The sequence below is a fragment of the Panicum virgatum genome, chromosome 9K (assembly GCF_016808335.1).
Source record: "Panicum virgatum strain AP13 chromosome 9K, P.virgatum_v5, whole genome shotgun sequence".
NCBI lineage: Eukaryota > Viridiplantae > Streptophyta > Magnoliopsida > Poales > Poaceae > Panicum > Panicum virgatum.
The window spans coordinates 40,739,494-40,749,496 of NC_053144.1; positions in this window are offsets into that span (position 1 = coordinate 40,739,494).

The following is a 10,003-nucleotide window of genomic DNA, read 5'->3' on the forward strand; positions in this document are numbered from 1 at the left end:
CCCAAAAGGTGGTCGTCGTCATCAGCAGCGACGAAGACGAAGGCGAGAAGCGACAAGACAAAAAACCACCCGCACCTAGGCGTTCCTTGCGCCTTCTCGGAGTTAAAAGGAAAAACTATGTCGAACACACCCCGGAGCCGAAGGACTATGCTGGAGACAGCGATTGGGAGAGCATCATGAGCCCTGGTTCATGGGGTGCCACTGGTCGTGACTACGATGATGATTGGCCGGGGTGGGCCGAAGAGGAGAGAAAAGAAGAAGACGACCCCTCCGGAGGCGATAACGGCAAGAAGGAGAAGGACGACGACGAGCCCGAAGACGACAGCCCCAACCACGACGGCCATCACTTCGGGTGCTGTTTCAAGTGCCGCAATGAGATCGCGGATCTCCGCGCCACCGTCGATAGGTGTCACGATCGAATCATGGCAATGGATCGAAGGATGGACGACATTGAGAGCATGGCTGAAAAAGACTACAACTTCCTTGTCCGCAACATAAGGAAGTTATTCGGGATGGTCAGAGATCTACAAAAGCAAGGAGGAGGGCGTCCAAGATGTAATTGCTCGAGGTGCCGTTGAGAACGCCGACGAGTGTCACACCCATTTTTTTTATATAATTGCGACGAGGACGCCGCATAATCTAAGCATGGGGGGGAGGTGTGACGGCTCGTAGATTCAATTTTGTTAGTCTTTGTTTACTCGAAAGTTCGTCGTGTGAGTGTGCTTTAATTCCGCATGTGTGAGAGTCATAGTTTAGCATTGTGTGCTTTATTTTTCGCATGTGTGAGAGTGAGTCTTAAATTAGTGTTGAGTCATGAAAACAAAATAAAAAGTGTCTTTGCTTTTTGTTGGATCGTGCAATTTTATTTATGCATTCAATTTTACTTTATTTTCTTTAAAGCAATTGTTCACGAGCGTTGTCATGAAATTTATTTCATATTTGTGGAGCTTAGTAGATTATTCGTCCATGATAATACCCAAACTTGAGCTTTGATCTAGCACTTGGTTTTGATTACGCTTGCGAGTAAGGCATGATTTGGAGGACTTTAATTTCATAACAATAATAAAATCCCTACAAGCATAAGGTTGATCAAGTTCTTGACAAGTTGAGAGTAAAAACCCTATCATCCAAAAGCTTTATTCGTCCCACCATAAGTATTGGATGTACATTGAGTTGAGTTAGGATTTCTTTCTCTTGGGAGTTTTAATTTCGAGCAATGATCATGTCCATATTTTTCATCTCTGAATTGCTAGCTACGTCAATATTCGGTAATGAGAATTCCTCATTGGAATAACTCATGAAATCTACCGGATTCCAAAACCCGAACCCGAGATTATCTTGTTTATTATCGTCTTCCTTGACCACAACCCAATTATGAGGATACATTCTGTTCCTGCGTATGATTTGTATATAATATAACTTTGGGATGAAGAAAGGAAGGAGTACTGGAAAGACGGACCGAATCCGACCTGGGAAAGCCCCAGGCCGGCCGGCCTACACCTCTTGAGCCAGCCAGCCTAGGCCTCTCTAGTCTCGGTTCGGGCTCCAAAAATTCAGGGAGACACTTTGGAGATTTGCCTATCTATGTTTTATAGAAAGTGTCCTATGAAAAGGGTCGGAACAGAGAGAGAAAATTCGGGAGAGAAGAAAAAAGAGAAGAAGAAAGAGAAAAGAAAAAAATGTATGAGAATAGAAGGAAAAAAATAAAGGAAGGGATTCTATGGTTAGAGAAGTGCAAAGAGATATCACCTTGTTGTTTGAAGACAATATCCTCAAATCCAACCATGTGCAATCCGACAACAAGGACGATGCTTGTGCCTTGAAGTCAATCTTTTTATGCCTTTGCACATGTCCACCATTCTAAATCTTCTTACCCTTGAACCCTTTACATTATGGAGAAACTCTCATGATCATTGGCTCGGAAGGTAAACAATCATTAGAAGGTTTTCTTAATTTGACAATATATGTATATACTTTGCTAAGCCTCACCTATAGCCCCACTTTATACTTGAGTGACTTTTGGGAGATGAGAGTTTGCAAATAAAATAGGATAACCACTTATATTGAGAGACATGAAAGGACTTGTGCAAGAATTTTTGGTCTAACCTTTGTTGCAGGGTATTTTGTTTCTTAAATAAAAAAGGAGAGAAAAACCTCCAAGGATGGCAAGAAAAGCAAGTGTTGTCGATATTCGAGTTGCCGGCTAAAGGTAAGAGTTGTGGAGTAATATTGGATGAGTTTTGGAACGCCCATGATATGATTATCCTTGCTGCTCCTCTGACCTTTGTTTGAAGAAATATTGTTAGACTTGTTTGTATAAGTAAATTTTGCAGTTTGAGAACTCTGGAGCAACCCATGGAAGGATTAGATGATTTGATTTGCTCGAGGACGAGCAAAAGCTAAGCATGGGGGGAATGTTGGCGCTCCTTAAGTACCCATTTTACTATATGATTAGGAGTTGTTTTGGTAAATTCTTCGGGATGATTCATGTACTAACCCGCCACTTGGCACCCGAACTTGACCATTTTCGATTTTGTCCTGGATTTTGGAGCATGTTGTATTTTGACAGGAAATTGGACATTTTCTGAGATGTTTTGACGCATGGTTACAACTGGGCTAAGATGAGGAATAAAAGGAAGATTCAACACGCAAAAGATGGGACCGAAAGGAGCCAGAAAAGGCCCCGGCCGGACGGCCTGGAGTCCTTGGGCCGGCCGGCCTAGCCCTTTTCGGAGTCCATTTGATCTCGATTTTCTTCAGCACGAAGTATGCGTCAACCCTAATCTATGTTTTACCAAAACCACCGACCATATCTGTCTATAAATACCCTGAAGCCGCCGTCAAAGAGAAGGACCGGGGGGGAAGAGGCACCGCAGAGGGATCGCAGAGATCGCAGAGAAAGAGCATCCAGAGATACATTCGAGTTAGACACAAGAGAAAGGCAACACCGGAGGCCTCATCGTCCCTCGGCGCCGCTGCAAGTTGGAGGACAGCAAGGTATCCATCCCTTGCCGGAGATTGCGTCACCATGATCGACTACGCTTCGCTTAGCTTCATGGGGTAAAGTCCTCGTTTGTTCATGGGGTTGTAAGGAGATCTTGAGTTGTAATTGCCGAATCCTTTATGAGATTGATCTATCACGATTCTTGTTGATGATGCTTTGATGCTTAATAGTTCGCGACTTGGCTTTGGGTTTGCTTTGCTCTTGCATGGTTTACTTAGATTACATCAACTATCGTGTTCTTGTTGATTAGTTATCGATTATCCTCGTGTAGTGACAGTATGCGGAGAGGGAAAGGTTTTGATCTTGGAACACACCTTTGGTTGATTAGATCCGTTCTTCGTTGCTTGGCGATTACATCTCTAATGATCCTAGACCCGATGGACAAATGCTCTTCATATCTTGTGCACACATCTATCATTGCTCACTAGTCTAGATTAGATTAGATTGGTTAGATTAGATCTATTTCACACTCAATCACTCAATATAGATCTTTTACCAACATCATTAGTGCTTAGTTAAGCATAGTAATACACTTGTTCCGTGGATTGATAAACCTTAGGGGAATACTCTAAGGGAAAAGCTACACGATCCGTGCGCTTGCGGTACGTAAATTGGCACTTTAAGAAGCGTCAACACTAGCTGTGGCAGAACCACCTGAATTATCCCGGCTCAAGTGCGCAGGCCATCACCATAAAGGCAACACCGGCTCAAACGCACTTCAAACAGAAAAATTCTTGGTCTGTCGGGTAACGTCCCGATACAACCACTGGTTCTCGGATCGAACAAGCATACCCCACACGAAGGCGAGTCCAGAGATATTACAACCACATATTTTACAACACAAGATCAGTAGTGATTACAAACCAGTTCAAACCGTTATTACATAACCAAACCTTGTAAAACAGTTATACAAACCACAACTGTAAGTTTAGAGTTTGAAAAGCAGCGGAAAAAGAACACGACGGCTACAACACGTCGCAAAAGTATACCAGGCTAGCCAAGCATGGTGTCACTCGTCAGGGTCGTTGCCGGCCGAAGACGTATCCCACTCTACGGACCAGCCAGGATGCAAAGAGAAGGGCCTAGACAAACTAGCGACCTAGTCCTCAAAACTCATACCTGAAAAAGGGTTTCAACAGCAAGACTGTGTATTCTTATACTCAGCAAGACTTAACCGTCAACGGGTATATGTAGCCCACCTAACTAGACTATGGAGGGTTCTGTGAGGCTCTGGTTTTCCTTTTGCTGAAAAGCAATAAAGAGTAGGTCCTTACTTTCAAATTTTAGCTTCCAGGATTCTAGTTGATTAACCATTCTATGTAAGCAACTACTATTCAACCATGGTAGATCTTTAAGCAAACATCAAGATTGATCATAATAATGTTGCTCTTATTACTCTGTGTGGCAAAGAGATCAAGCAGTCCCAAACTGTGGGAAGCAGACGATTCGAATCGAATTTGTTAACCTGGCCAGACAGACCTAACACACACGTTTGGAACACCATCGGGTCGTTCCCAAACAACCGTTTACCTTTCTTTCCAACCTGTGGATAGTGCCACTCTCCCCGACTACAGGGCACCAAGGTCCAACCTTGTCCCTCGTAGCCGCAGTGTTGCGCAACATAAAAATAAAACCTATCCCTAAGAGAGAGTGGAAGGTATATCCACTCACCGGTCCAATCGGCTACTAGGCTTACCGCGTACCATATTTACGACATGTGGCTAGTACGTTCAAAAACTTAACCACACTACCACACACCGTGACCTTAGCAAGTTCATCAACACAGACGGGGTCTCACACAAGGTCATGATATCGAACACAACCCCGTCTGTCGTCCTTATTTTGATAACAGAAAGTAAACAAGCAATTCCTATAGAGCTCGCGAGTGACAGGCAATCACTCGACTTTTACCGGTCCTATAAGCTTAGCAATTATTCGAACTCATGTCTAGTGTTCAGTATATAGGTTCCTAGGATCATGCATCTTGGGTTTCAATTCAAATCCTAAGAACTATAAATGCACAAGTAAGTAATAACAATAAATGGTAATACTTTGAAATATAGGTTATGTCCGGGGCTTGCCTTCTCGGTAGTCGCTAACTATTTCAGCCCTGGGCTCTTCCAAACTTTGGTCCGGGGCTTCAGTTAGTATAGCAGTGTTCACTTGAGCTTCGAAATCACCTCCGTCAGAATCCGGGATCAGCTCGTACGTTCCGTCCGATAAAGCAGTCGTATCTATATGTGATGCAAGAGATTAAATTATAAACAAACTTCACTTCACGATAAAGTTGTAGTCTAACAATTAACAAACATACATATCACATGGGCAATCATTTATAGAGTAGTAACTTAACATTTCTAACTACACAAGGCATCATGATCAACGGCACAAAAGAAGCTTACTAACTTCATAAACAAGTGGTAGTTGTTTCCTATAGCAAGTAAGTCATGGTTTGCTAATAAATAAACAACTCAGCACACATACAGTAGTAAAATTCAGCAAAAATTATATCAAACAGAAGGTAAACAGAACGAGCTATCCTACAAATTTCATCCTAGAACTTGTAGCCATTTATTCAGAACAAAATATTTACTCAGACAACTCATAGAACAAGATTGAATTCTACAGATTGAACCAAAGAAAAACAGAGGCTATAAATTAAACAGAATACCAACACAGTGCTAACTAAGCTTCTGTAAAAATTTTAGGATTTATTACGCACAGAATTAATTCTAAGAAAATTAACAAATTTGACAGCTAGTTAACAAGATTCATTTTTAGCTTCTGTCCAAAAATTATCAGAAATTTTTAAACAAGGAAACTATTTATCAAGATTAAAGCTTACTTAACAAGCATTAAATCATAGCTATGGTTAAACATGAGTACTGACCACTAAATTTTTATAGTAACACTATAGTTACATGAACATTTCACCATAAAAATTTCACAGCAAGACATGGTCTCAATCATCAGTTAAGAAAAAGATAAAAACAACTAGTATTTAAACACTAGTAACACAAATCTATTTTTACTGCAAAAACTCTCAATTAACACCTAACATATTATAATTCTACTACAAAGATCTCTTCATGAGGATTCCAAAACATCAAGATTTATCTTTTTCTGATTTTTCTATGAATTTCTATGGAATTTCAAAGTTTACAGTAAAAATAACAAAGAGGCCCTTGCTGCTACTATTCACTTGAGTCACGGGCTATTCAAATAAACCCCTGGGTTTCTTTGAATTCTAACCGAGAGGTCCTCGGCCGTGGTCAGAGAAAGGGGGCGGAGTTGACCGGCCAAATCCGGCGACGGCGATCGCCGGCGGCGAGGGTGGAGGGGCGTGGGAGGTTCAGCAGGCCAAGGCGCACCTCTGGGTGGCTTGGGAGGTCGAGGGAAGGACCGGAGCTAGGACGTCGACGGCGAGCAGCGGCTGGCGGAGCTCGGCTACGGCGGCGGGGTGGTTCCAGTGGGGATTGGACGAGGAGGAGGGGTGGGGGAGCTGCGTCAGGACACGGCGGAGCTACTGGTGAGGCCGATTGAGGGCGGGGAAGGGCGGAGGAGGGGTTCGACGGTGAGGTCGAGCTTGCCGGGGTTCGAGCGGAGCGACGGCGGTGTTCTGGAGCGTGGAAGCGAGGAAAAGGCGAAAGAGCTCTCGGATTAGCTTGCTGGAGTACGTGTAGTGCTCATGCGCGCGAGAGGAGAGAGCGGCGGGCTCTACCCCGTGCTGTCCACGGCAGCGGCGAGGTGGCGGCCGGCGGGTGAGTCTGGGCACGTGGCACGGCAAGGGAAGCTCCAGCGCGAGGCAAAAAGCGGTGGAGGAAGTCGGGCGCGACGCGTGGGGTGGTTCTGCAAAGAACTCCGAGGTTAAGCGTGCTTCGCCCGGAGAAATTTGGGGATGGGTGACCGACCGGGAAGTTCTTCCCGGGTGCGCACGAGTGAGGACAAAGTGTGCAGAAAAGACTGGTGTTGGTCTATGAAAGATTGGTGTTGGTCTATGAGGACAGTCTATGTCCTAGAAAGCAGCCAGGTGTAAACGGGCCCGGCCTCGGGGAGGCGGGACGTTACAAGGTCCCTATCCGGCTGAAATTCTTTATTATTGCGGGCATCACCTAGGCCATTTGGCGTTCCAGGAATAAAATGATGATTGAGAAACTGTTCCCCAAAAACCCCTTGGATGTAATTCGTTCGGGTGTTGCTTATGTGCAGAAATGGCGGACGTTGCCGGGAGCTTCTGATCAAGCAAACATCGCGATCCTGGGTGTGGCGGAACCACCCAAAACTACTGGGCCCAGGTGCACTGATCTTTGTTGCTAAGCAACTCTGACCCAAATTGGCACTTATCGGTAGTTCCTCGAGTGAAGCCTCGATTAAAGCCACGCTATTCCAGGATCAGCAGACAACACTCACACGAAGGTGAGCCTAGAGATTACAACACAGAACAAATCATACATCTCAGAGTGATTGCAGCGGAAAGGAAATTTATTACAAACCATGTTCAGAATAGTAAAGTACTACAGAGTTCCATCTACTCAAATTATTCAAGTTTCATTGTTCAGCGGAAGCAGTAAAAGATAACTAGCGAAATAACGTGACGCATCGATAAAGCCCGTATGAAAGCATCACTCAGCGGGAGGGTGGTCAGCACTAGCTGAAGGGCCATCCCACTCAACAGACCAACCCGGAGGCAAGGTACACGGCCAAGTAAGACTTGCAAACATATCTTCAAAGTTAGTACCTGAAAAACAGTGCCACAAGCAAGGCTGAGTATACTAATACTCAGCAAGACTGACCCGTCTCCGGATATAGCGTAGTCCGATAACTAGACATGCAAGGCTTTTTGGTTGGTGGGGTTTGTTTGCCAAGAACGCCACTAAGAGTTGATCCTTATTTTCAGGTTTTAATTCGCCATATTCTAGTTGGATTAACCATTCTAAATTTGCAACTAACTCTACCCAAACATGGTAGAACAACCATTTAAACATCCAGCAGTATTATCATCATCATGTTTCACTTGTTACTCTGTGTGACCGAAAGCATTAAGCAATCTCATGCCGTGAGAGGCGGACGATTCTGAATCGGATTTCAACCTGGCCAGGAGAACCTAGACCACACGCATGGGGATCGACTTCGCTCCTGCCCACGCTATTTTTCCCCTTTCTTTCCAGTCCGTGGATCCGGAACACCCTCCCCGACTACAGAGTCCGACCACTCTGCACCCGTACGTCGCGACAAAAATATAAACCCTACTTCTACCAGGAGGGTGCGAGATCATTCCACTCGCCGGTCCAATCAGGTACTTAAGCTTACCGATTACCATATTTCTCGGTATGTGGCTAGTACTTTCAAATGCTTAACGAAATGAGCCACACACCGCGACCTTAGCCATTTTTTACTACACTAGCGGGGTATCACAACTACACAACCCCGCCCATTGTCCTTACATTTCAACAGGAATTAAAGTCAGTACAATTCCTATTTGCTCGCGAGAGGCAGGAAACCACTCGACTTCTACCGTACCTATTTAGCATGGCAACTAGTCGATAAAAGATCCGGTAACAAACATAGGTTCCTAGGGATCATGCATCTAGGGTTTTTGATCAACGCCTAGAAAACTTAAATGCAGAAAACAAAATATTACAATACATTAATAAATAGATGGCGGAATGATAATTCGGAAAAATAGTGGGATTATGCTCCGGGGCTTGCCTTCTTGGGCACTGTCAGGCAGAAAAGCCTCTGGGGCTTGGCCCAGGTCTTGAGACGAGTTAGCACAGTTCAAATTAACTTCCTGCTCCGCACGAGAGTCCGCGGGCACCAGTTCGTAGTCACCGTCCGCGAGATTGATCGCTTCTATATGCAATGCCAGATTACGAGTTATTCATGGATAACGATTTCTTTCCTTCACGATAAAGTTGTAGTTCAACAAAGTTAATTTAGTGATGATTTCACATTTCATTTCATGGGCAGTCGTTTATAGAGTAGTAACCACAATTATGTTTCTTCATGAATAAGTGGGGGTTTTGGTTTTTATTTTTAATTTCGACACATAGCAAACTTAAACATTCATGGTATAAATTTCAGCATATAACCATAAAGCAAAAACTATAACTATTCATGCAAGTGGATTACTCTAGTTGCTTCATCTTTTTGTACAGAACGTTTAATATGGGTTCTGGTGCTACAAATTTTACGAGAGCAACTTCATATCATATACTCAGCACTGAAATTGTTTCAGATTTTATACACTTATTAAACAGGGGTGACAAAAAGAACAAAAACAGCAAGCCATTTACAAAGATTAAATCTACAGAAAGTTTTACTAGGGATATGGTTCTCAAATTTTTACCATAGCCTATTAATGAGCTAAACATACTCCAGAAAAATTATCGAGCTTTATAACCACCAGATAAATTAGTTATGCATTTAACTTAACATGAATTAGCATAAATTCCTCAAGGTGCATTTAATCAGTAATGCATATGAACTTTTTATTATAGATAGAACATACTCTAAACAAGATCATGTCAAAAAATCAAGATCAGTTATGGTGTAGATTACATAGAACAAAAATAGTAAATCTAGCCCTAAGATGCTAAGCATGATTATGCACCAAAGCAAAACTCAGTAACTGCAGCTCAAAATTTTTAGATAGGAACACAGAGCTAAAAAGAGACTTCAGAAATAAATATATATTTTTCTGAGTGTAAGAACTATATATGAAGAATTAAGTTGATTAAACAAGCATAAATCATGGTATATAGCAAATGAACTCTAATAAATCTAAAATTTATGGAGTAACAAGATTTCAGTTATAAATGTATGCAGTAAACATTCCAGAGCAATATCGTGTGCATATTTTCCAGCATTAAATCTAGAAAGCTATCAATAGATTAGAGAATCTTGATTGTTCCAACATGATAACTATTTTGGTTGGGTGTCATATTTTTACTGTGATCTTAATATTCGATTAGTGAAAACATATCCAAAAATCAAGGC